General features: G+C 46.3%; 1 protein-coding gene across 3 annotated transcripts in view; it reads right to left on the reverse strand.

Annotated features, from left to right (window-relative positions):
* The window catches only part of SEPHS1 (selenophosphate synthetase 1), a 109,188-nt gene extending 85,636 nt beyond the window's left edge, over positions 1-23,552 (reverse strand). The window contains exon 1 of one of the 3 annotated variants that reach the window (XM_068272665.1): positions 23,468-23,552. The gene's annotated coding sequence lies outside the window, so the exon portion shown is untranslated. The other 2 variants (XM_068272664.1, XM_068272666.1) reach the window with 2 other exon arrangements.
* Between the last annotated feature and the right edge of the window lie 991 nt (positions 23,553-24,543).

The raw sequence follows: 24,543 nt of genomic DNA on the forward strand, positions 1-24,543 counted from the left end.
CCCTGTAGGCAAGTAAGGATGCTTACCCAAACGGCACACTCCATTACGAACCTCAAATCCATTGTGATGCAATGATATACCTATGAAGCTTTTCCATCTACTGAGAAGCAGTTGGTTCCAATGCAGTAATGCAGGTTTTTACAGTGGATAAACATACATACTTTTTTTATGCACAATACACCATTAAATATATTTAAACATATGTGCTTAAAATTAGTTTTCATCAATAAGGTATGAATGCCTTTTTGGGAAAAAAGAAAAAAGAAAAAGTAAATGAGATTTAAATAGCCTGCCATAATCCTCCAAGCTTCTACATAAAAAGGAAAAAGCAATTTGAATAGAAGAGCAAACGTTGGCAAATGTTCAAAAATATACAGTCCTTTGTGTATTAGCACAGGCTTTGTTTAAATGACATGAAGGTATGCAGCCTTTTCAAAACAGAAATAAATGTAATGCTAGATTAGACCCTCCCAATTTCTCCTACAATCAGAAACACATTGAGGGGAAAAGCCATAAGAAAAGAAAAGAGGGAAGGAGTTGTGTGTAGGAACTGCTATAAGAATGTTGTTCATATAATCAGGATTTGTGCCAGAGCACCTTAAATTTCAGCCGCTGCCTTTAATGCAGCAAAGCACAGAGAGGCCTTTATTGTGCGAGAGCTAGGCTTTGTGATACCTGCAATCCTCCTAGAAGCAGCATACACACTGCTGCAGCAACACGCCTAACAATCCAGCAGCACCTTTATCAAATCAGAAGCCTCAGACCTAACAAAGCAAGATTCCATCATGGTATACACAAATATAAAGTGCTCCAAAGTCACTAGCCGCAAAAAAAAGGATTTCCTTCAAAAATAAAAACACTGTCAATACTCCCACGGGGAGTTCTACCATTTCATTTTCTGAGTGAGTTTCAACAAAAATCATTGCAAAGCATAATTTGGAGCTATATTTACAAGGTTTTAAATTAAACATAAAAATGCATTCTCTGCGCTAAACACAGCCCATTCCTAATGTAACTTAAACTAAGCAGAAGCAGGATAACACAACTTCCCTGTGTCATTGGTGACCTTATGCTAACCTCAAAGTATCAGGGCATTTAAGGACACAGGATGAGTCATAAGAAACTGTCCTGCCTCAGTAATCTAGGTCAGTGATTATTCTCTTTTTGCTGTCACCCTATTGTTTTGGTCTCTAATTAAGCCAAAAGGCCCAAATTATGATAACGGTAGTAAATATTCTCTGCATTTTCATTCTTTTAAAGGAAAAGTGACTTTCTCTGTTTAGGCATATTCTGCATACTTTCCCAACTGCAATTCTCTCAAAGTTCCTAACAAAAATTACACTACCACAGCACAACAATGTATATATCTGGCAGTGATGCATTGTGGGACACCTCATATACTCACTCCAACCTGAATACAGTAATTGCAAAGGCAAACTTTCTGTTTTAGCAAAAGTGCTTTTTGGGGCCCTTTCACACAAGGAGCTGATCAGTCCGTTTTCTTGGATGGCTCCTACAATGCGGTAAGCACGGTAACATGGAATTATTGACTTTCAAGTTACCTTTCACATTAGACAAAGCGTCCCAGAGCGTTACGTTGTAACGCATCTGGAGCTATTAAGTGTCGGGCGTCAGCAGTCTCCCCTCGGGTGAGGGGAAACTTCCCGACGACATGCCGCGATCCATAACACGTGCACGAAATCAGGTTCGTGCACGTGTTAGCTGATGTGAAAGAGCCCTCAGCTCCTTACACACGCCTAGGAGTTCTGGTTCACCATGAGCTTGCTGGGCAATCTGTATTTCTGTTTACCAGTATGCATCATTAATGTATACAGATACTTTTAAACATGTACAGTACTGTGTAACTTAATAATCTGAGCTTCATTCAGGTTGCATTGAACGTGTCTGCTGGTGTTGCACGCACAGCCCAACAGCCTCCCAAACAATTCTGGAAAGTACCATAGTCCCTTCTGCAAAAATAAGATAACCACATGTCCTGCCTTAGTGGAACTTCCAGCTGCATTATTATTTAGTACTGTCTTTGCAACTGCCTTTTTAATTTATTCGGATCCACTAAATTAAACCTTAGGCTGGATTCACAGTGGTCAGTTGCATAATGCAAGTGTTAAATGTGTATGAACTGTAATGGAGACTGGACATAGACAACGCAATCTGTTACATTGCAGAGATGTGAGCAGGCCTATATAGAACTGAATGAGCACCAAACTGATCACTGTGAACTAGCCCTTAGCGCCCTTAGCACTGTGAACTAGCCCTTAGCGCCGGTTTTCATTACAAAGTGATGCGAATGTGGTTACCTAGACGCATCGCATCACTTCCGCCCCCCTTATCACTTCCGCATCTTCAGTCAATGGAGAAGATGGGGCGTGGCTGCGGGCGGATGTGGCCGTGCGAGAATCTGCAGCATTTACTTTTTATTATATTCATCAAAAAAAAGACATGAATTTTGGCAAAAAAATGATTTTTTTTACTTTCTGTGCTGACATTTATCAAATAAAGTAAAATTTCTGTATACATGCAGCGCGAAAAATGTGGACAAACATGTTTTTGATAAAAAAAAATTAAAAAAAAACCCATTCAGTGTATATTTATTGGTTTGGGTAAAAAAGTTATAGCATTTACAAACTATGGTGCAAAAAGTGAATTTTCCCATTTTCAAGCATCTATGACTTTTCTGACCCCCTGCCATGTTTCATGAGGGGCTAGAATTCCAGGATAGTATAAATACCCCCCAAATGACCCCATTTTGTAAAGAAGACATCCCAAAGTATTCACTGAGAGGCATGGCGAGTTCATAGAAGATATTTTTTGTCACAAGTAAGCAGAAAATGACACTTTGTGACAAAAAAAAAAAAAAAAAGTTTCCATTTCTTCTAACTTGCGACAAAAAAAAAAAAAAAAAAACTGAAATCTGCCACTGACTCACCATGCCCCTCTCTGAATACCTTGAAGTGTCTACTTTCCAAAATGGGGTCATTTGTGGGGTGTGTTTACTGTCCTCGCATTTTGGGGGAGTGCTAATTTGTAAGCACCCTTGTAAAGCCTAAAGGTGCTCATTGGACTTTGGGCCCCTTAGCGCAGTTAGGCTGCAAAAAAGTGCCACACGTGGTATTGCCGTACTCAGTAGTATAATGTGTTTTCGGGTGTATTTTTTACACATACCGATGCTGGGTGGGAGAAATATCTCTGTAAATGACAATCCTGATTTTTTTTTTTTTTTTTTTTTTTTACACACAATTGTCCATTTACAGAGTTATTTCTCCCACCCAGCATGGGTATGTGTAAAAATACACCCCAAAACACATTGTACTACTTCTCCCGAGTACGGCGATACCACGTGTGGCACTTTTTTGCACCCTAACTGCGCTAAGGGGCCCAAAGTTCAATGAGTACCTTTAGGATTTCACAGGTCATTTTGAGAAATACTACCAAATGCCTCAAAATGACTGTTCAGCGGTATAAGCATCTGCAAATTTTGATGACAGGTGGTCCATGAGGGGCCGAATTTTTTGGAATCGGTCATAAGCAGGGTGGCCTCTTAGATGACAGGTTGTATTGGCACTAAAGTGCAGGATGTTCTCAGATCGTGACCTGGACATGGCAGCAGAGAACATGGGCATGTGATATATTGGGTGCGTAGACCAATAAGACTGCAATACTATCTTTTTGACTAGACCCATGTTAAGGAGAAGGCCCCCAAAAAAATGTTACGGTCGGAAACTTGGAGTGGAGTGGTTTCCACAGAAAAGGCTGGGCATGGTAGCTTTTTGGATTGGCGGTTGCATATTGTGTGGCATAACGGTTGGTCTCAACCACAATTCAGTCGTAGAGACCAGCAGTGACCAGGGAAAAAAAAAATTGTTGTCACTGCGGTGGGGCAGGTGAGGGTTTGGCCGGGTGATCAGAAGCCCGCAGGGGGCAGATTAAGGCCTGATCTGATGAATAGGGGTGCTAGGGGGTGACAGGAAGTGATTGATGGATGTCTAAGTGGGTGATTAGAGAGGAGAATAGATGCAATCAATGCACTGGGGAGGTGATCGGAAGGGGTCTGAGGGTTTGGTCGAGTGATCAGGAGCCCACAGGGGGCAGATTAGGGCCTGATCTGATGGGTAGGTGTGCTAGGGGGTGACAGGAGATGATTGATGGGTGTCTCAGGGATTAGAGGGGGGGGGGGAAAGAGATGCAAGCAATGCACTGGGGAGGTGATCAGGGGGGTCTGAGGGCATGGGCGGGTGATTGGGTGCCCACAAGGGGCAGATGAGGGTCTGATCTGATGGGTAGCAGTGACAGGGGTGATTGATGGGTAATCAGTGGGTGATTAGGGGGGGGGGGGGGACAGATGTAAACAATGCACTTGGGAGGTGATCAGAGGGCGGGTTTGCGGGCGATCTGAGGGTGTGGGTGGGTTGATCAGGTGCCCGCAAGGGGCAGGTTAGGGTCTGACCTGATGGGTGGCAGTGACAGGTGATTGATGGGTGATTGACAGGTGATCAGTGGGTGATTACAGGGGAGGATAGATGTATACAGTACACGGGAGGAGGGGTGATCAGGAGCCCCCAGGGGGCAGTTTAGGACCTAATCGAAAAAAATAGCGTTGACAGATAGTGACGGAGGTGATTGATGGGTGATTAGAAGGGAGAACAGATGTAAACAATGCACTTGGGAGGTGATCTGAGGGCGGGTTTGAGGGCGATCTGAGGGTGTGGGCGGGCGATCAGGTGCCCGCAAGGGGCAGAGGAGGGTCCGATCTGATGGGTAGCAGTGACAGGGGGTGACTGATGGGTAATCAGTGGGTGATTAGAGGGGAGAACAGATGTAAATAATGCACTGGGGAGGTGATAAGGGGGGGGGGGGGGGTCTGAGGGCAATCTGAAGGTGTGGGCGGGTAACTGGGTGCCCGCAAGGGGCAGATGAGGGTCTGATCTGATGGTTAGCAGTAACAGGTGGTGACTGGGTGATTGATGGGTGATCAAGAGTTATTAGAGGGGAGAATAGATGTAAACAATGCACTTTCGGAGGCGATCTGAGGGCGGGTGTGCGGGTAATCTGAGGGTGCGGGCGGGTGATCAGGTACCCGAAAGGGGCAGGTTAGGGTCTGATCTGATGGGTGGTAGTGACAGGTGGTGATTGATAGGTGATCAGTGGGTGATTACAGGGAAGAATAGATGTATACAGTACACGGGGGGGGGGGGGGGGGTCTGGGAGGTTCTGAGGGGTGGGGGGTGACCAGGAGCCCCCGGGGGCAGTTTAGGACCTAATAAAAAAATTGCATTGACAGATAGTGACAGGGAGTGATTGTTGGGTGATTAGGGGGGTGATTGGGTGCAAACAGGGGTCTGAGGGGTGCTGTGGGCGATCAGATCAGTGGGTTTGTGTGCTTACCCGGGGGGGGCTGCAGCCTGTCCCGGTTGTCCCTCGATCACTGGGGCAGGAGGCAGCCTGTATAATATGCTTTGTATGCGGCGATCTATGGGTTAACAACCCGCCAGCGCTTTCGAACGGCCGGCGGGTTGACGCGACGGGTGGGCGGAGCCTCTTGCCGGCGATCGCGTCACCAGTGACGAGATCGCCGGCTAAACACGCCCATCGGCAGCGCCGCCGATGGGCGTATTGCAGTCGTTTGGGCCCACACTTTGCCGCCGCCGATGGGCTGAAGGCGGTCGGCAAGTGGTTAAAATACCCCTGATCTGAGTGCTAAATTAAGGAATAAAGCACATGGTGGGCTAGGTTACCTTATTCTCAATGGGATGGCACTGGTAGTTGTCTTGTGGGTCACCCCGTTCCTCTACCACTGGATCTTTCAGTTTAACACAGGCGGAACAGCACAAGGAGGAGAACTGTGCAGGCACAGTTCCCGAATCATGTGAGCACAGTGGAAGTGAGCACTTTCTTTCACTGAACTGGCGCAGTCCTGAACTTGCACTTCAGCAGTTTAGAAGTGCTCTGCACCACCCATAGTAACTTCCAGTCCCCCAAAAACTACAGCCACCCAGGTCATGGAGGGACCACCGATAACAACGAGCAGTGTGGTCACATTGAGAATAAGGTAATATAGCCCACCATGGGCTTTATTCCACAACTTAGCCTTTCAGGTTAGGGGTACTTTAAGTCTACAGTCACACAGACATTTCATTTGACAATACAGTTGCATGAAAAACGAGATGCCATTAAACTGTAACGTGCGTTAGCAGTGAGATGCAACAAAATAACGCAAAGCATGCTGTGCATTACTGGACAACAGTCACCTTTACAGCTGCAGGGAAGCATACTTTTTATCTACTGTATGCATCACATCAGGCACCCAACGCAAAATGCAACCTTTCCACTCAATCCTTTTTTTCCAGGATGTGCAATGCCCCAGTGTGAAACTACCCTAAAGCCTCATTGTCATGGACGGTTGCGTCCGCCCGTGAAGAAAATGCGATCGCAATCGATTCTCTGCATCGATTGCGATTAACATCGATAGAATCTGGAATGGTTGTGTAGGGGCTACCTGTAGCAACCTGGAGTCTCTTCCTCTGAGCGAGTTTTTTTTCATAAGAGCAAGTATGCTCACTGAAAAGACCTGTGATTTGTAATTAGCATATGACTAGGATCTGGGCCTTCACAGATCTCATGCTTAGATGTTAATTAGCCAGAGGTGTAAAGCCTCATCTACACGGGTAGATGAGGCTGCAATCCGGCGGCTCGATTAGCCGCCGGATCGCCTCTTCTGCGTGCCCGCCGCGCGTGCGCCGCATTCGATTCCCCGCTTGTCCCTGCTTATCAGCGGCTCGATTGATAAGGAACATCGCGGCCGCATCTACGTGTGTAGATGCGGCTTAAAAACACCAAAAGATTGTTCAGCTAGAGGAAGCTTTCCCAGCCAGGGCTCAGACTTCCCGGAGCCATTTAGGGCCTGTACACACTGCTGCGCTTGCGTTGCGTTTTTAAAAACGCAAGGTCTTTTGAAAAAGAATGAAAATCGTGATGACTTGTACACACTGGTGCGATGCGTTTTTAAAAAAATGCAAACGCAGTGCCTGCTGCGCTTTTTTAAGCGCAGCGCATGAAAAACGCATTAAAAACGCATGCGCTTGCGTTTTTGCCTGCGTTTTTCAGAAGTCAGCATCCCAGAAGACTCTGCAATGTCCTGATTCCTGTTGAAATGTAAACTAGAAAAAAAACAAAGGATTCTTTAGCCAATCAGCAATTACAAGAAAAACGCAAACGCACAAAAAACGCAGGCAAAAGCGCATGCGTTTTTAAAACTACAGGCACTTTAAAAACGCATGCGCTTGCGTTTTTGCCTGCGTTTTTCAGTGTGTACAGGCCAAGGCAGATTAGGAAAGCATGGAGTTATGATTTTTTGTATATTTACGGAGTACCGTAAATAGGATAGTTATAAGAGCGGTATCATTGGATTTGTAGTCGGGCTGAATCTTTTGATACCAGGATAGAGGGGCAAGGGGCCTCTACAACCAAGTTATTAAACTTCTCAGGAACTGGACCCCCTACCCTGATCAAGTCTGATGTCATAGGAATTGTCATCATCTGAGTAATATTAATCTGTTATCAGCGCCACTGTGACATTTATCGGTTTTGAGTTACAGCGTTGTATGAGTTAAAACCTGAATCTCTCTCTAAGGACTTGAACTGTAGTTGATTGGTAATTCAGAGGGGGCAGGCATTGCCACAGCCCTGAATCAGCTTCATCAAAAGCACATTGCCAGCAAGCGGACCTCAGTCCTCCCCTGTGTACCATCACCTGATCAAGCCAGCCAGAGGACCATGTGGCTGGCGGCTATTTTCCTGGACATTTTCCATGTGCTCGGATTTTCCCAGAAAGGATATATTTCCATGAACTAAGTATTTTCTCCCTTTTTATATTCATGCTGACTATTAATGTTTCTATAATTGTTGATTTTAATGATTTTCTGTATATATTATTTATATTGCATTTTAATAAAATCGACGCTAACATCAGTTTATTCCGCTACCCTATTATTCAGCCACACAGAAACGGAACCCGGGTCTCTGAAGAGACGCTACTATTGTCGCTAGCTAGACAGAAGAGTGTGTTTAACCGTTTTTATTTGCAGGTCAAGACTTAGCCAGTCAGTGGGCTCCTCTGTCCCATGGTAACAGAGGTGGTGGAAGTTATACTCTGAAATAGTGTGCAATTTGTAATTACCGTAACTCACAGGCTCCCTTCGAGTCGGTCTGCTGCCAAAATCCCAGCGGTTTCTGCGCACCAATTGCTACCACAGCTTGCATGGTCTGTGTGCTGAAACCGATTGGAAGGCTTCTTGCGTTCCGGACACTAGGGGTCCTGTGACACTCATACTCCAATTTTGATTGCCCAATTTTACCACCTCCATGTAGTAGGAGGGCCGACAGACTTTGAATACTATAGACAGATTGTGTTTGTAAGCTCTCATGCTATGTGGAGGTGATAAAATTCGCCAATCGAAATTGGATGTGTGTGCCAAGCTATATAGTACTGAGTTCTTAGCCCTTGGTCCTTTTTCAGACAGCTGACCTGCATGCTTGTCAAGTAGTTCAGCATCCCATCTGGCGACAACGAGCACCATGCAGGTGCAATCAGGCTACTTTCCCACCAGGACGTTGCATTTTAGGGGATGTTATGGTCGCATAACATGCCCCTAACGCAACGCCTGGAGGTGTTGGATGAGGACGTCAGAGCGAGCCGCGTTGTGCAGCTCACTCTGGCGTCCGTGATGCGTACTCTCGGACACATGCGGCATCACGTGGTCCCACCAGCCAATCGCCGCACAGAGCAGCCGCTCCAGGAAGTAAACACTGCACACGTCACAAAGTGCAGTGAATATTAATTAGCCATGTGCCTGGCCGCTCTTCCCTCCTCCCCAACATTACTGAGCATGTGCAAGCAGTCTAACGCGGCGTATAAAGTACTGCATGCAGTACGTTGTCATGACGTCTTGCGTTACAATGTAACGCAACGTGGGCACTGTGAACAGCCCATTGATTTTTCATTACTCTGCGGTGGGCTGCATTACAGTCTCACTGTGAAAGCAGCCTTAACATATACACACACACACACTTTTTATTTTTTTTCTGTCTATGCCTTGACAGAGGGAAACCCTAAAGGCCCCAAAACGATCGCCTACCAAAACGGTCAGATAAACATTGCATGTGTAATGGAGCAATAAAAACTTGCACTTTTTGCTTCACTAAGACTGTGTGCGGACCCCTCTGGATACTTGGTCTACAAATCTGTCCACAAAACCTGCACAACCTACATTTCCATTCTTACTCATAGGTATACAGCTAGCTGCTCACTCTGCTCCACCAATGAACTTCGCCTGACTGCCCCCCTCACGCCTCCAGGATGTCTCATGAGCTGCTCCAACACTTTGGAACTCCCTACCTTCTCCCATTAGGATTTTCTCTTCAACAAGGCCCTCAAAATGCACATTTTCACTCTGGCCTAGATTTTGTGTTTTATATATACAGTTATGCCCATAAATATTTGGACAGAGACAACATTTTTCTTTTTGTTTTGTACATTACCACAATTAATTTTAAATGAAACAACTCAGATGCAAGTGAGTGCAGTCTTTCAGCTTCAATTCAGTGGGGTGAACAAAATGATTGCACAAAAATGTGACGCAACTAAAGAAATCCCTTCATTTCGGGGCTCAAAAGTAATTGGTCAATTGACTTAAAGGCTATTTTGTGGGCAGGAGTGGGGGCAAGTCCGTCATTATGAATAAGGGCTGGGGCACACCGAGCGGGTTTTTTGGCGTTTTTGCAGCCGCTTGCGGCTGCAGATACGCTTGGTCAATGTATCTCAATGGGGTGGTTCACACCAGAGCGGGAGGCGTTTTGCTGAAACACATACTCCCGGGGTGAGGCATTTTTTTGGATTGCGGAGGCGTTTCTGCCTCCAATGTTAAGTATAGGAAAAACGCAAACCGCTCTGAAAAACGGCAGTTCAGAGCGGTTTTGCAGGCGTTTTTGTTACAGAAGCTGTTCAGTAACAGCTTTACTGTAACAATATATGAAATCTACTACACCAAAAACTCTTCCCAAAACCGCAAAATGCTAGGTGAAACGCTACAGAAAAAAAGTTTCAAAATCTGCTAGCATTTTGCGGATCTGCTAGCAGGTTTTGGTGTGCACCAGGCCTTAACCAGCTGAGCGGTCTGGACGAGCTCAGCTCGTCCAACACCGCCAGCGGCTGCCGCTCAGGCCCTGCTGGGCCGATTTTAATGAAATAAAAAGCAGCACACGCAGCCGGCACTTTGCCAGCCGCGTGTGCTGCCTGATCGCCGCCGCTCTGCGGCGATTCGCCGCGAGCAGCGGCGAAAGAGGGTCCCCCCAGCCGCCTGAGCCCAGCGTAGCCGGAACAAAAAGTTCCGGCCAGCGCTAAGGGCTGGATCGGAGGCGGCTGACGTCAGGACGTCGGCTGACGTCGATGACGTCACTCCGCTCGTCGCTATGGCGACGATATAAGCAAAACAAGGAAGGCCGCTCATTGCGGCCTTCCTTGTTTATTCTGGGCGCCGGAGGCGATCGGAAGATCGCCTCCGGAGCGCCCTCTAGTGGGCTTTCATGCAGCCAACTTTCAGTTGGCTGCATGAAATAGTTTTTTTTTTATTTAAAAAAAACCCTCCCGCAGCCACCCTGGCGATTTAATCAGAACGCCAGGGTGGTTAAACAGATAAAATACCTGGAGCTGATTTGGAGGTGTGATGCTTGCATGCAAGTGAAAGAAGACATCCATAAAGAGACTAACAAAATTTTCAGCCTTAGTTCTTCTATCCTATAAGTTCCTTTGCCTGTTCTAATGTGCTCTGGCTTACTGCAGCTTTTCCTAATTGCACAGTGGCTGTGTTATCTCTGTTATATGATCTAATCTGTTTTCGGCACAGTCGGGCTTAAGCTGACCATACACTGGCCCGATTTGCCGCCGTTTCGACAGCAGATTTGATCACTGGGATCGAATCTGCTGCCAATCGTTTGCGCTACACACCGAATTTCGATCCATTTCGTCCGATCCCGTCGATCGCTCTGTGCGGAAAATTACAGTCGATCGCCCGCGGGTAGGGAGCGCGCCGCTAGCGGCGTTCGAGTACCCGACGACCGACGCAATAGAGCCACATACATTACCTGCTCCGCCGGCACGACTACCCCCGGTCACCGCTGCTCCGTGTCCGCTCTGGTCTCCGGCATGCTTCAGTTCCTCCTGCCCGGCAGGAAGTTTAAACAGTAGAGGGCGCTCTACTGTTTAAACTTCCTGCCGGGCAGGAAGAAGTAAAGCATGCTGGACCTGGAGACCAGAGCGGAGAAGACAGCGGAGACCTGGGGACTGGAGTCGCGCCGGCGGAGCAGGTAATGTATGCGGGTATGCGGGGGGGGGGGGGGGGGGGGCGGCTGCAGCACCACCACAACAGATTGTGAAAGGTTTCAGGCTGAAATCGGTTCACAATCTGTTTGCAGTAAAGGTAGCCATACGATCCCTCTCTGATCAGATTTGATCAGAGAGGGATCTGTTGGTCGAATCTGATGGCAAATGGACCAGTGTATGGCTACCATAAAGAGACTCCGTAACAAAAATTGCATCCTGTTTTTTTATCATCCTACAAGTTCCAAAAGCTATTCTAATGTGTTCTGGCTTACTGCAGCACTTTATATCACAGTCTCTGTAATAAATCAATGTATCTTTCCCCTGTCAGACTTGTCGGCCTGTGTCTGGAAGGCTGCCAAGTTCTTCAGTGTTGTGGTTCTGCTATGAACTCCCCCTTCCAGGCCCCTCTATGCACACTGCCTGTGTATTATTTAGATTAGGGCAGCTTCTCTATTATCTTTTACAAGCTGGATAAATGTCTCTGAGCTGGCTGGGCTTTCACATACTGAGGAATTACAGCCAAGGGCAAAGCTGTCTGCACTCTGCAGGAAGGAACAGCCTGACACTTCAGTGCATGAGAGCTGCAGGGGGAAAGGAACACACAAATGATCTCTTGAGATTCAAAAGGAAGGCTGTATACAGCCTGCTTGTGTATGGATGTATTTTCTATGTGTGGGCATACTGCACATCAACCTACTTCCTGTTTTGGTGGCCATTTTGTTTGTTTATAAACAAACTTTTTAAAACAGTTTTTAACCACTTTTAATCCGGCGGGGAGCGGCGAAATTGTGACAGAGGGTAATAGGAGATGTCCCCTAACACACTGGTATGTTTACTTTTGTGTGATTTCAACAATACAGATTCTCTTTAAAGTGAACCTTAAGTGTCCCAAAAAAAATGAGTTTTACTCACCTGGGGCTTACCTCAGCCCCCTGCAGCTGATCGGTGCCCACGACGAGTCGCTCTGATGCTCCGGGTCCCGCTGGCGGCCACTTCCGGTTTCGCCGTCAGGACCCGTCAGGCTGGGGAACGCGGCTGATACTACGCGTTCCCAGCCAAAATAGCACCCCTATGCGGCCATATGTCCGCATACGGGTGCCTATGCGGACATATGGCCGCATAGGGGTGCTATTTTGGCTGGGAACGCGTAGTATCAGCCGCGTTCCCCAGCCTGACGGGTCCTGACGGCGAAACCGGAAGTGGCCGCCAGCGGGATCCGGAGCATCAGAGCGACTCGTCGTGGGCACCGATCAGCTGCAGGGGGCTGAGGTAAGCCCCAGGTGAGTAAAACTCATTTTTTTTGGGACACTTAAGGTTCACTTTAAAGGTGCCCATACACATCAGATTAGCAGCAGATAGATAAGAATTCCATCTGATGATCTATCTGATGTGTAAAGGGAACATTTTTTACTAGAATTCCAATAGATTTCAGCTTGGCATTTTTTTGCCATCAGATGGCATTTTTTTGCCATCAGATTTCCATTAGGGCCAATGCAAAATGATAAGCAATCTCAACAGATCGACCTAGATTTTCCACCCTGCCAGTTCGATGGAAATCCATCGAAATCGGCCGTCGATTGGCCAGCGGATTTGCAATCGATCGATTTTGATTGATCGGTCGCCCACAAAATCGGCTGAGTGTATGGGTCCCTTAAGGCTGGAATGTGTGGAATGTGCAGGGCTGCTTGTGATTGGTAGAAGCTATACACACCCCCTCCAGGCCCCCTGCAGGCTCTGTATGACTCACATACTCTGCTTATGTGAGCCTATCACAAGCTGGTTAGTTTGTTTGTAAACACTGCCTAAAACTGGCAATTACAAGCCAGGTTTGCAGCAGAGAGTGGCAGAAACAGCACAGAGGGGCCCAGGAGAACATAATGAATAGAATGGTATGCTTTTTGCTATAAAAATTTTAGAGTACAGATTATCTTTAAAGGACTTACAAGGTGAATTGCATATAAAAAGTTATTTACCTCATTACAAAAGCAGACCTCAGGGCAGATGAACAGCACCTTCCTTGTCATTATCTGGCGCTTTATCAGCCTAATACACTCTTCGGGCCCATTCACACTTAAAAGTGCAAAAACAGGGGCGATTTTTGACGGCATTTTGTGGGAGTGATTTTCCCGCGGTTTCACATGGAAAAAAAAATGGTTAGACACAGCAGGGATTTTCCCACGATCGCTTTTAGCGTTTCAATAGCACTGAAATGCGATCGCCGGCAAGTCGCCTGAAAATGATGCGTTTCGTAATTTTGGGTGATTTGCGGCGATTAGTGCAAATCGCCCAAGTAAGAATGGGCCCATAGGGTTTTATTACACTAGCGCTTTTAAAAAGAACTAGCGTTTGAGCGTTTTGCCGAAATCGTGAAAAAACGCTCTAGTGTGAATGGGCCCTTCATTGTAGGTCCCGACCCACCCCAGGGTCACCTTATCAGAATCTCCGCTTTAAAAAGTCCAATCCTGCGCTGCCGCGGCTATGTGAGCAGCGCAGGAGGTAGATTTTTTTTGAAAGCGGTGATTCTGATAAGGCGACCCTGGGGTGTGTCAGGACCTAAAATCAAGAGTGTATTAGGCTGTTAAAGCGCCAGAAAATGACAAGGAAGGTGCTGTTCATCTGCCCTGAGGTCTGCTTTTGTAATGAGGTAAATAACTTTTTATATGCAATTCACCTTGTAAGTCTTTTAAGCTGCAAATACCGTTTCGAGAAATTGCTACAATATTACGCGTAGCCAAATCTACAGTGTGGTACATCATGAGAAAGAAAGCAAGCACAACAACAACATTCTTTGGACAGAAGAAACCAAGATCAGCATCTACCAGAATGATGGCAACAGGGAAAAAAAAAAAAAAAAAAAAAAAAAAAGCCAGGGGGCAGCAGAGCTGTTTTTTTTTTTTCCCCCGTCGCCACGGCAACGGGCAGCATGACGTCATTGGGAGTCCCGATCTACCCCTCAGCGCTGCTTGGCACTAATTGGCCAGGCAGCGCACGGGGTCTGGGGGGGCACGGCGAGCGGCGGACAATTGGCGCAGAGCGGTGGCAATCAGAGTGCACATGCAGCTAGCAAAGTGCTGAGTGTTGCAAAAAAAAAAAAAAAAAAATTATGCAAATCGGCCCAGCAGGGCCTGAGAAATCCTCCTGCGCGGCATAGCCCGCCAGGGAGGTTAATGATGCAACATAGGACAGAAGCAGCCAAATGAATTCTGAGGTGTTCAGAGACATACGGTCTGCTCAAATCCAGCTAAATGCATTCAAATTAATTGGGTGGTGTGTCATTATACAGATGGACAGGACCCAAAACATACAGCCAAAGCAACCCAGGAGTTTATTAAAGCAAAGTGTAAAATTCTTGAATGGCAAAGTTCATCATCTGATCTTAACCCAATTGAGCATGCATTTTACTTGTTGAAGACTAAGGCCTCTTTTCCATGAACTGTTTACAGGCAGTGAAATGCCTCTCAAACTCTCATAACTGCTCGCTGCCGCCTGGCAACTGCTCGCTGAGCACACAGCTCAACAGTTCGTGGAAAAAAAAAAAAAAAGAGGCCTGAATCTCAGATAGAACAGCCCACACACAAACAGCAACTGAAAACGTGTATGTATGAAATCGCCGCCAGGAGACTTGGGCGCAGGATACAGCTGATATACAGCTTACCCTACTCCTGCACAAGTCTCAGCGGCGTTAATTACTATTCCCCCTCTAGGTCGACGTGTATGGTGGGAATGTCATTTGGCTGCCAGCTATTGCTGACATCCAAATTACAGCGTTTTAAAAGTAACATCAGCTCCGTCTTCTGACGGCACAGAAGTTATTCACTATGCGCTGCTATAGCCATAATTCCTATCATGGCCTATGGTGCCGCCGGCTGCGCCCAAATTTACTGCACTGTATTCAACTGAAAGTTGCTGCAGTAAATGCCCGGTAGAGCATTAAAAAAAAAAAGAGGAAACCCAGTATCTGGTAAGTGCTGAAAAGTTACCACCTTGGCTTATATGCAAGTCAGGGAGTGTATGTGTATGGGCAGTGGGGTGTACAGATCATGAAGCCGCAACTCTACACTTGCCAACTACCTCCAACCCCATCAACAAGTTGTGTGCTGTAGTACTGCTACCAGTGGGCCTGCTTCTTGTGAAGCAAGCGGTGAGTCAGTATCGCTGGTGCATTGTTTGAGGATGCTTCCTGTCTGGACTGCTGTGCCTCCGTGTCCCTCAGACCAACGCACCCCCACTGCAACAAGGTGATTGCTGTTCTTCTCACCTTGAGTGAGTGGAACCTGGAGTTGAGCAGCGTGTCAGCGCTGGTGCAGTGTACCAGGATTCTTTATGAGTAGCAATCGCTGTCTCATATCTATAAGACCAGCTAGTGGCATCTTGAAACAGCAATTGCTACACAGGAAGAATCCCCAAACCCTGCAAGAGTGCTGACATGCCACACTGCTCCAAAATCTGCTTGGTACAGCAGGCACCATATTGCAGCAGGTAGCATGTGCGGGGGTCTGAGTGGCACAGCGATCCAGACAGGAAGCATACCCATGGAATGTCCCAGCTATGCTGACTTGCAGCTCTCTCCACTAGCTGCAGGCACACAGGTACCAGTACTACAGCACTGAAAACATTGCTGGGGGACACGGACACAGCAGGGGGGCAGCAGGCAAGTGTAGGATCACTGCTGCATGATCCATACACCCTACCCTCCACGACTTTCTCACCATGAGGGGGGTGGCTGCCTAATGGGAGCACATCTGGCTATGAAGAGGGGAGCGGCGTAAACTGGGGGCACATCTGGCTATGGGAAGGGGGGCAAATATGGATATGAGGATACCTCATATCTGTCTGGATAGGAGGATGCCTTTTCAGGTACCCCTTAAGATCCCAATAGTAAGAGCCAGTCTCAGTTTTCGCATCTTATAAGGTAGCTTTAACAAAAATCATGTTTTGTTTTTTAGTTAAAGGGTACCTACAGTAATATGATGAGATTAAAGAGACACTGAAGCGAAAAAAAAATTATGATATTATGATTTGTATGTGTAGTACAGCTAAGAAATAAAACATTAAGATCAGATACATCAGTCTAATAGTTTCCAGTACAGGAAGAGTTGAGAAACTCCAGTTGTTATCTCTATGCAAACAAGCCATTAAGCTCTCCGACTAAGTTATGCTGGGAATACACGTTTCGTTTTTGCCTTCGTTTCGATTGTGCCTTTTGTCCTTTTCGTTCCCGAAATAATCGAACGTACGGTTAATATCACCACCCACGGTTTCGTTTTCTTTTCGATTCTGATGGTTTCGTTTTTCCAATAATCGAAGGCTGCAAAGAAACGAAAATCCCTTTTTACAGGGACGGACTAACATAAACGAACATATAATCGATCTGAACAGCCATCAAGCCAACCAATGGCTCGATTAGATGGATAAAGAGAGATAATATCAAACATGTTCGATCACTAGTCGTTCGTTTTTGGGGTCTATTAATCGAAACTATAATGAGATTATGACTATTTTCACATACGTTTTCAACACTCGATTCGTTTACTGAACGAATCGAAGGCACGAAGGCAAAAACGAAACGTGTATTCCCAGCATTAGTCTTGGAGAGGGCTGTTATCTGACTTTTATTATCTCAACTGTTCCTGGACTATTTACTTTTCCTCTGCCAGAGGAGATGTCATTACTTCACAGACTGCTCTGAAAGAATCATTTTGAATGCTGAGTGTTGTGTAATCTGCACATATTATAGAATGCAATGTTAGAAAAAAACACTATATACCTGAAAATAAAAGTATGAGAATATTTTCTTTGCTGCTAATCTTCTAGTAATTATTCATAGTACACAACCAATTCATTATATCATTTTTTTTTTCGCTTCAGTGTCTCTTTAACATGTCCTTGTACGCAGGGTTGTGGAGTCAGAGTTGGAGCAATTTTGGGTACCCGGCGTCAGAGATGTTATAAACTGTGGATGATTTTTGTACAAACTCCACAGCCCTGGTAAGTATTAGACGAAGGAGTCGGAGATGAGGAGTTGGAGCCATTTTAGGTACCCGGAGTCGGTGGTTTCATAAACTAAGGAGTCGGAAGATTTTTGTATCGACTCCACAGCCCTGTTGTACGGTCCCAATTCTAGATAGAACTTGGTTATGTTCCTTGTTTGTCACTGTAAGGCTCCTTTCACACTGCAGCTGGTGAGTGCCATCGTAACAGACAATATAATCGCACTGCAAAGCAATTCTATTTCAATGGTACATTCACATTTGCTCATCAGCAGTGCAGCAGTTTGATTGTAATAAAATGCAGCATGCTGTGCGTTTCCCGAACATCATGCACGTATACAATGCAGTGAAGCAAACTTCCATGGACAGTATGTGACACAATACTATCACGCGATGCAACTTTTCATCACTGCTGCATTGTGACCGTATCGCAAGCAAGATGTATTGTGTGAAAGTAGCCTTGAACCCTCCAAGAATCGCTCTCCAACACGCTAGTGTTTTTAGAGCGATTTTGCCAAGCACTTTCTAGAGCTGTTTCAGGGGATGCGATTTTGGGCCCTGTATTTTTTGAATGGAATCACTGCAAAAAAGCTGCAGGCACCGCAATTTCACTCAGTCACACTCACTTCCATGGAAATACAATTGCAAATCATACTAATCGAAATTGTGGCAGTGACAAGAATAAATGGCAGGGCATGCACACCCAAAAGTCTAAAGAAACAATTTCCAAGTTGACTATTAACGTTTATTATTCAAAAAGTATTAAAAAGTATATTAAAAATTACATGGGATGGCCACCCCGTCACACCACACTGCTCAGATCACCAAACATACAACCAGACACACGCCGGCATCTAGCCCTAATCTAAGCAGAAATGCAAGGTGTGTTGAACTGCGTATAATCAATACGCCATGTCCATCTCCAGAATAAATCGGGAAGGTAAGGCAGAGACTAAATGCAGGGACAGTCCAGCAAGGTCAGCACCAGCCTGGACATCAGTTTTGCAGGAATCAACAAGCAATTCAGCCCTCAAGGCAAGGCATAGCAGAGATCATGCATTTAGGCAGCAAGCAGCTCATCCCTCAAAGCATGGCATGGCAGGCAGAAGTATCACAAATAGCAGTCACCAAGATGATGTCTGACCAGGATGTACCTACAGATCATCACATGTGCTCCATAGCATGGAATATGAAAGGCAAATCATCTCGCCATGACATCACAAATGTATGGAAAAGTTCATCTCACCATGTTCCTGGGTGACGACTGCATAGCATGCTGGCCACCAAACCAAGCTGGTGCTCTGGGGTGAAGAGGACATGTACCTAGAAAGTTTCCTTTGTCAGCATGTAGCGGTGAAGGTTGCTATGAAGTTCCAGGCTGCTGGCAGTGTTTGTCCCCGTCTCCTGTGGAGGCAATGTGGCTGGAGGAGGCGATGGCATGGGCCTCACTGGGGTGTCTGAGCGGAGGTCGGGACGGCGTGGCGTCCCAATGCGAGACGGGCAGCTTCCTCGACGTTTCGCCGGCTTCCAGCTTTCTCAAGGGGCGTAATTGCAAATCACTTTGGGAATCACCAGCGATTCCTAGAAAGCACAAATAGCTGCTGAAAGTACCGAAGACCTGGGGCCCACTACAGCGCTTTCAGCAGCAATTTACCAGGGATTCCAAAAGCACTTCACTGCTGAAAGTTAATGGCCAGGAATGATCGCGATTTGCCAAGATTGAAATCACTCTGCATGCAACATTTTTTTATTTTTTTTTTAAAGAGCATTTGCAATCGCAAGCAGGTCCCAGGCCTTAGGGTTAGGAATCCAAGGCTGCAATCAGACTTGGGTTCAAGAGTCCAAGTTCCATCTATGTGGGAGCTAGCTGTAAACAAAAAAAAACAAACAAAACAAGCAAGCTCATTGTGAACCAGAACTCTGTTGAGACAAAGATTTGACGCTTGATTTCTTAAATTGAAATAATGTTTGAATTTTCATATTGGTTTCCATGTCAGGATTACTATAAGGGTCCTATCCCACAATGTGTTGTCATAGAATTGCAACTTTGCTGTGCGTTATGCTTGACAGGACCGATCGCACTCTTTGTGAATGGGTGATAGCCTAGTTTAGGGAACAAAGCAGGAAACCTCATAGGGAACAGTTCTTTAATCACAGCACCTTCTACCTGGAATTTCCCTATGGAAGTTTCCTGCTGGGTCCCCTTAAAGCGGATCAAAGATGAAAAAACTAACAACAACAAGTAACTTGTCTATACATCTTATCTAAAGTTTAGATAGTTTACACAACAAATCTAGCGGCAAACAGCTTTAATAGAATAGGATTATTTCTTCCTGTGAAAGAATGACAGCAGCCATGTTGTTTGTAAACATTACACAGAGGCAGGCTTATCTGCATCTTGGCCAAAAAACCTAATCCCCCCTCCTCCTCCCTCTGAAATCTCTGGCTAGTAATACCTCCCCCTCCTCCTGCCCAGACTGAGCTCCCATGAGCCCTTGCTACTGCCAAGGCTCTCTGAAAACCTGTGGGCGAGGCTTGTTTAGTTTATAGGGAATTAGAGGATTAAAACAAAGTATTTGGCTTGAGGAATACCTTATAAACAATAGGAAAGGAACACAATTATGCAATGTGTAAAAGTTCATCTCGGATACACTTTAACTCATGGCCGGCCTTTGACCTGAGCAACTGGAGCGGTTGCTCAGGGCGCTGGTTTCCAGGGGGGCGCATGGGCAATCATCTACCTTGTCTGGACTGGCTCTGGACGCATTTCTACCTGGCTGTGGGCTCCGGGTCTGTTTGTGGCTGCTGCGAGTGGTAGCTACGCCTCCGCCCCCCTGGTACTGCTGGGGGTGAAGACTCCAGGAACCTCACGTCCAGGCGGCTGCTCTGCTGCGGTGCCGCGCTTCAGTGCCCCTGGGATCAGTGAACGGGAACATGGTTCCTGATCACCGATCCGTGTCCCCAGCAGAAAAACTGAAGCTCTCTTACTAGAGGCTTCAGTCTTTCTGCATGCAAAAAAAAAAAAAAAAAGTTTCCCCGTCCTCCTTGTGCTTCCAATGATCGAGAAGCACAATGAGAAAAAAAATAAACTCAAGGAGCTTGATTCACAAAGCAGTGATAGCCCAGTTATCACGCCTAAAAGACTTAGGCGTGATAACCATTGCACCACGCTGGTGAAAAGCCCCTTATCACACCTAAACTCAGTTTAGCCGTGAAAAGTTTAGTCGTGATAAGTTTAGATTGCGTGCAAAGTCCTGCGCGCAAAGCAGCGCCATTAAACTCTATGCGACGTTTCGCACCCACCAGACTTTGCTAGCGCAAAACTTTTGATCAGCTGTGCACTGCGGTGCTAACCCAGTTGGTGCTATAGTTATTACGCCTAAACTGAGTTTAGGCGTGATAAGGGGCTTTTCACCAGCGTGCTAACTGTTAGCACGCTTTTATGAATCAAGCCCAAGGTGGCCAAATAGTAAAACTACATCTACATACATTTTACATTAAAATTTACACATATAATAACATTTAAAATTAACTGTTTATTTCCCACACCAAAATATTACCCAAATAAAATTTTTAATGGGAAAAATTTTTTTTTACAGAAAAACCAAAACAAAAAACAAATAGTTACCTAAGGGTCTGAACTTTTTAAATATGCATGTGAAGGGGGTATACTACGAACATTTTTTTTTTTATTATAAGCTTGTAAATAGTGATGGACACAAAACGAAAAAAAATGCACCTTTATTTCCAAATAAAATATTGGCGCCATACATTGTGGTAGGGACAAAATTTAAATGGTGTCATAACCGAGACAAACGGGCAAATAAAATACATAGGTTTTAATTATGGTAGCGTGGATTGTTTTAAAGCTATAACGGACGAAAACTGAGAAATAATGATTTTTTTCCATTTTTTTCTTATTAATCCTGTTAAAATGCATTTATAAAAAAATAATTCTTAGCAAAATGTACCACCTAAAGAAAGCCTAATTAGTGGCGGAAAAAACAAGATATAGATCAATAAATTGTGTTAAGTAGTGATAAAGTTATTAGCGAATGAATGGGAGGTGAAAATTGCTGATGCATAAGGTGAAAAATCCCTGCGGGCTGAAATGGCACCAGCAAGCAAGGAAAAAAAAAAAAAAAAACTATAATTTTGATAGCGCTTTCTCACCAACTTTTAGGTACTTTTTCAATTGTAAAATACTGAAAAGTTACCGTGTTTTAAAGCGAAGAATAAACTCATCTGCTAGAAGATATCTCAGGAGAACAGGTGAATTGCCTATGGACTTGTGTGTGCGTGCGTCTGCATGCTTGTCTGCGTGTGTGAAGAGGATGAAGGGGGGCACCAAAATCTGGTTTCACTCAGGGCGCTGGGCAACCTAAGGCCGGCCCTGCTTTAACCACTTAACGACCGGCCAACGCCTGATAGGCGGCGGCTGGTCACAGTGGTATTTCCATGGAAACCATTCCATGTCAGTTCACGGAGGGAGTCTGTGTGAACAGCCTGCGAGCCTCCGATCGCGGCTCGCAGGGGAAATGTAAACACCCGGGGAAGAAATCCCCGGTGTTTAAGTCGCACGGCGCTGCTGTCACAGCAGCGCCGTAAAGGAGATCAGCGATCCCTGGCCTCTGATCGCCGCTGTCTGATAGGACGGATCGCCGTCCTGTGCCGCCCACAGTGAGGGGAGGAAGGAAAGGAGAGGGAGGGGAGAATAGCGCTGCGGAGGGGGGCTTTGAGGACCCCCCCGATAAACACAGCAAGCCGGCGGCTATCAGACCCCCCCCAGCAGGACATCCCCCTAGTGGGAAAAAAAGGGGGGGGGGGAGAATAGAAGTCTGATTGCCCTGCCTATTACCCAATCTGTACTGCGGGCTGAAGAGCCCACGCAGCACAGATCACACAAAACTTGGCCTGTCCTTAAGTGGTTAACTAGACTAGCACCTATGAAGAACTATAGAGATAGAATTGCATTGGGATGCAATGATATTGTCCATTGAGACAGAATGCAACAGATTCAGGGTGAAAGGACTTGCAATCCTAAAATATGACAGTTCAGTCTGCACATGAACTGAACTTAGCAGGGTCCAAACACAAACTTTACACAGCCTAGTCAGCCTGGCATAGGAAAGTTGATATTACCTGATCGCCTGGTTAGGAAATCAGGTTTCCACATTTATTTCTGTGCAGCATAAAATACAGTCAAATTAAAAGCATGTCTCTAATAAAGAATGAAGCACTCCTTATGACCCGATAAACATAGTATTTTCAACTACTTTTAATTTTTCAACATTTGTTTGACAACACCTACTGTTCACAAGAAGAAAAAAAAAACGCTTTTCTGGCAGCAGATGAAAGAAGAGCCTGATTTTATCAGTCCATTTCATACTTGGCCAGTTTTTTTTTTAGAGGAGGCCCACTATTGTGCTAGCATAAAAAATACAGTAACCACAAGAAGTGCAGAAGATGCAGACATGTGAGCTTATGATGGCCCTAGCACTGCAATGGTTACAAGAAGAAAGAATGAGGAAGGATACAGGGGACGTCACAGAAGGGGTGCTTGTCAGGAATACCTGGGATTCAGGGATGCTAGCTGCAAGCTATCACACCAGGCACCCATGGGTGCTGCAAGCTGTGCACACACACAAGCTGCAGGCCGGCCACAGGCTGCATATATGGAGACAATGTAACGTACAATCTATGCATTTGGGATAGCTGTGGGCCCCAGTCCCCGGGCTGCTCCCTCCTCCCCATCGGCCTTAAAGGCGCAGCGAGGCGCCAAGTCGGCCAGACAGACGCGGCCGGCATATGAGGCCTACGGCAAGGGCCAGCCAAAGAAAGATGTCGCCAGTTTACCTTACATTAACCCCGCCGCTGCCAATCCTCCCGGCCCTTAAGGCGGCCCGGACCGCTTCCTCCCCCCTCGGCGGCTGAGTAGCCGGACACGCACGAGTCCAGGCGAGAGAATGACGCAGCTCTACTCACCGAATCTATAGTCTGATGTAACGGTTCCCCTTTAAGCGGCGGTGGCGGACGCCCTCCCCTGTGATTCCTCCGCTCCTCCTCCCTCCCTCTCACTTACCGGCTCTCCATCCGCCTCCCTCCGCAGGCTCCCGCACACCCACAATGCACTGCGCGGCCTAAGCCCAGCACGCACACCCTCGCTGGAGTCTATAGAGACAGGAGAAGCACTCTGCAGTCACAGCTTCTGCACAACCTATAGGCAGATACAACCTATAGGCAGATGTGTAACTTCTGGCTCCCACTGTAAAATGACCTTCCTCCAAGCACACTGACCCCATAATAACAGCATATAGAAACTGAGTATTCAAGAGAAGAATCACTCTGCACTCAGCCACAGCTTATGCAGAACCTTATGGCTCTGGCTCTCACTGTACAATAGACTTCCCCCAGCACGGTGACCCCATAATAACAGCATATAATAGAACATGAGTATGCAGACATGAGAAGCACCCTGAAGTCTCAGCTTATGCAGAACGTATAGGTGGTTACTTGTGCTTAATATCACCGCACTTCAAAACTGACCTCATAATAACAGCATGTAGAACAGCAAACCAGGGCCGGGCCGAGGCATAGGCTGAAGAGGCTCCAGCCTCAGGGCGCAGTGTAGGAGGGGGCGCAGAATTCATTCAGCTGTCATTCCTAATTGTGTTTGAAGCAGAAAGAAATAAGAAAAGGGGATACATAGCAGTGACTGCAAGCCAGATAACTAGATATTAAGGTGTTGGGGAGGTTGTGGGCCCTGTGGTGCCTCTTAATCTAATAGCAATCAGTGTGTGACGGCTGGGGTGGCAGGGATGGAGGGGCGCACTTTGGTGTCTCAGCCTTGGGTGCTGGAGGACCTTGTCCCGGCTCTGCAGCAAACATACTGTCTGTTGTACAATAACCTCCCTGAACAGGTTGGTTTGATAGTAAAAATAATTATAATTCCATACAGAAATTCACACCTGCCAGTCGTTTTTAATTATCATGACTCGTCTACACATTTGTGCAGGCCTGGATTTACCTCACAGGAGCCTATAGGCACAGATGTCCTCACACCTTAGATTTTTCCCTCCATGTACCTACAAACACTTGACAACTGCACCACAAAATGCTGGCTGGCCCAGCTGTCACTTCTTCCTTAGTTCCCTTGCC

This window comes from Hyperolius riggenbachi, chromosome 3 (assembly GCF_040937935.1).
Source record: "Hyperolius riggenbachi isolate aHypRig1 chromosome 3, aHypRig1.pri, whole genome shotgun sequence".
In the NCBI taxonomy this organism is placed as follows: Eukaryota; Metazoa; Chordata; class Amphibia; order Anura; family Hyperoliidae; genus Hyperolius; species Hyperolius riggenbachi.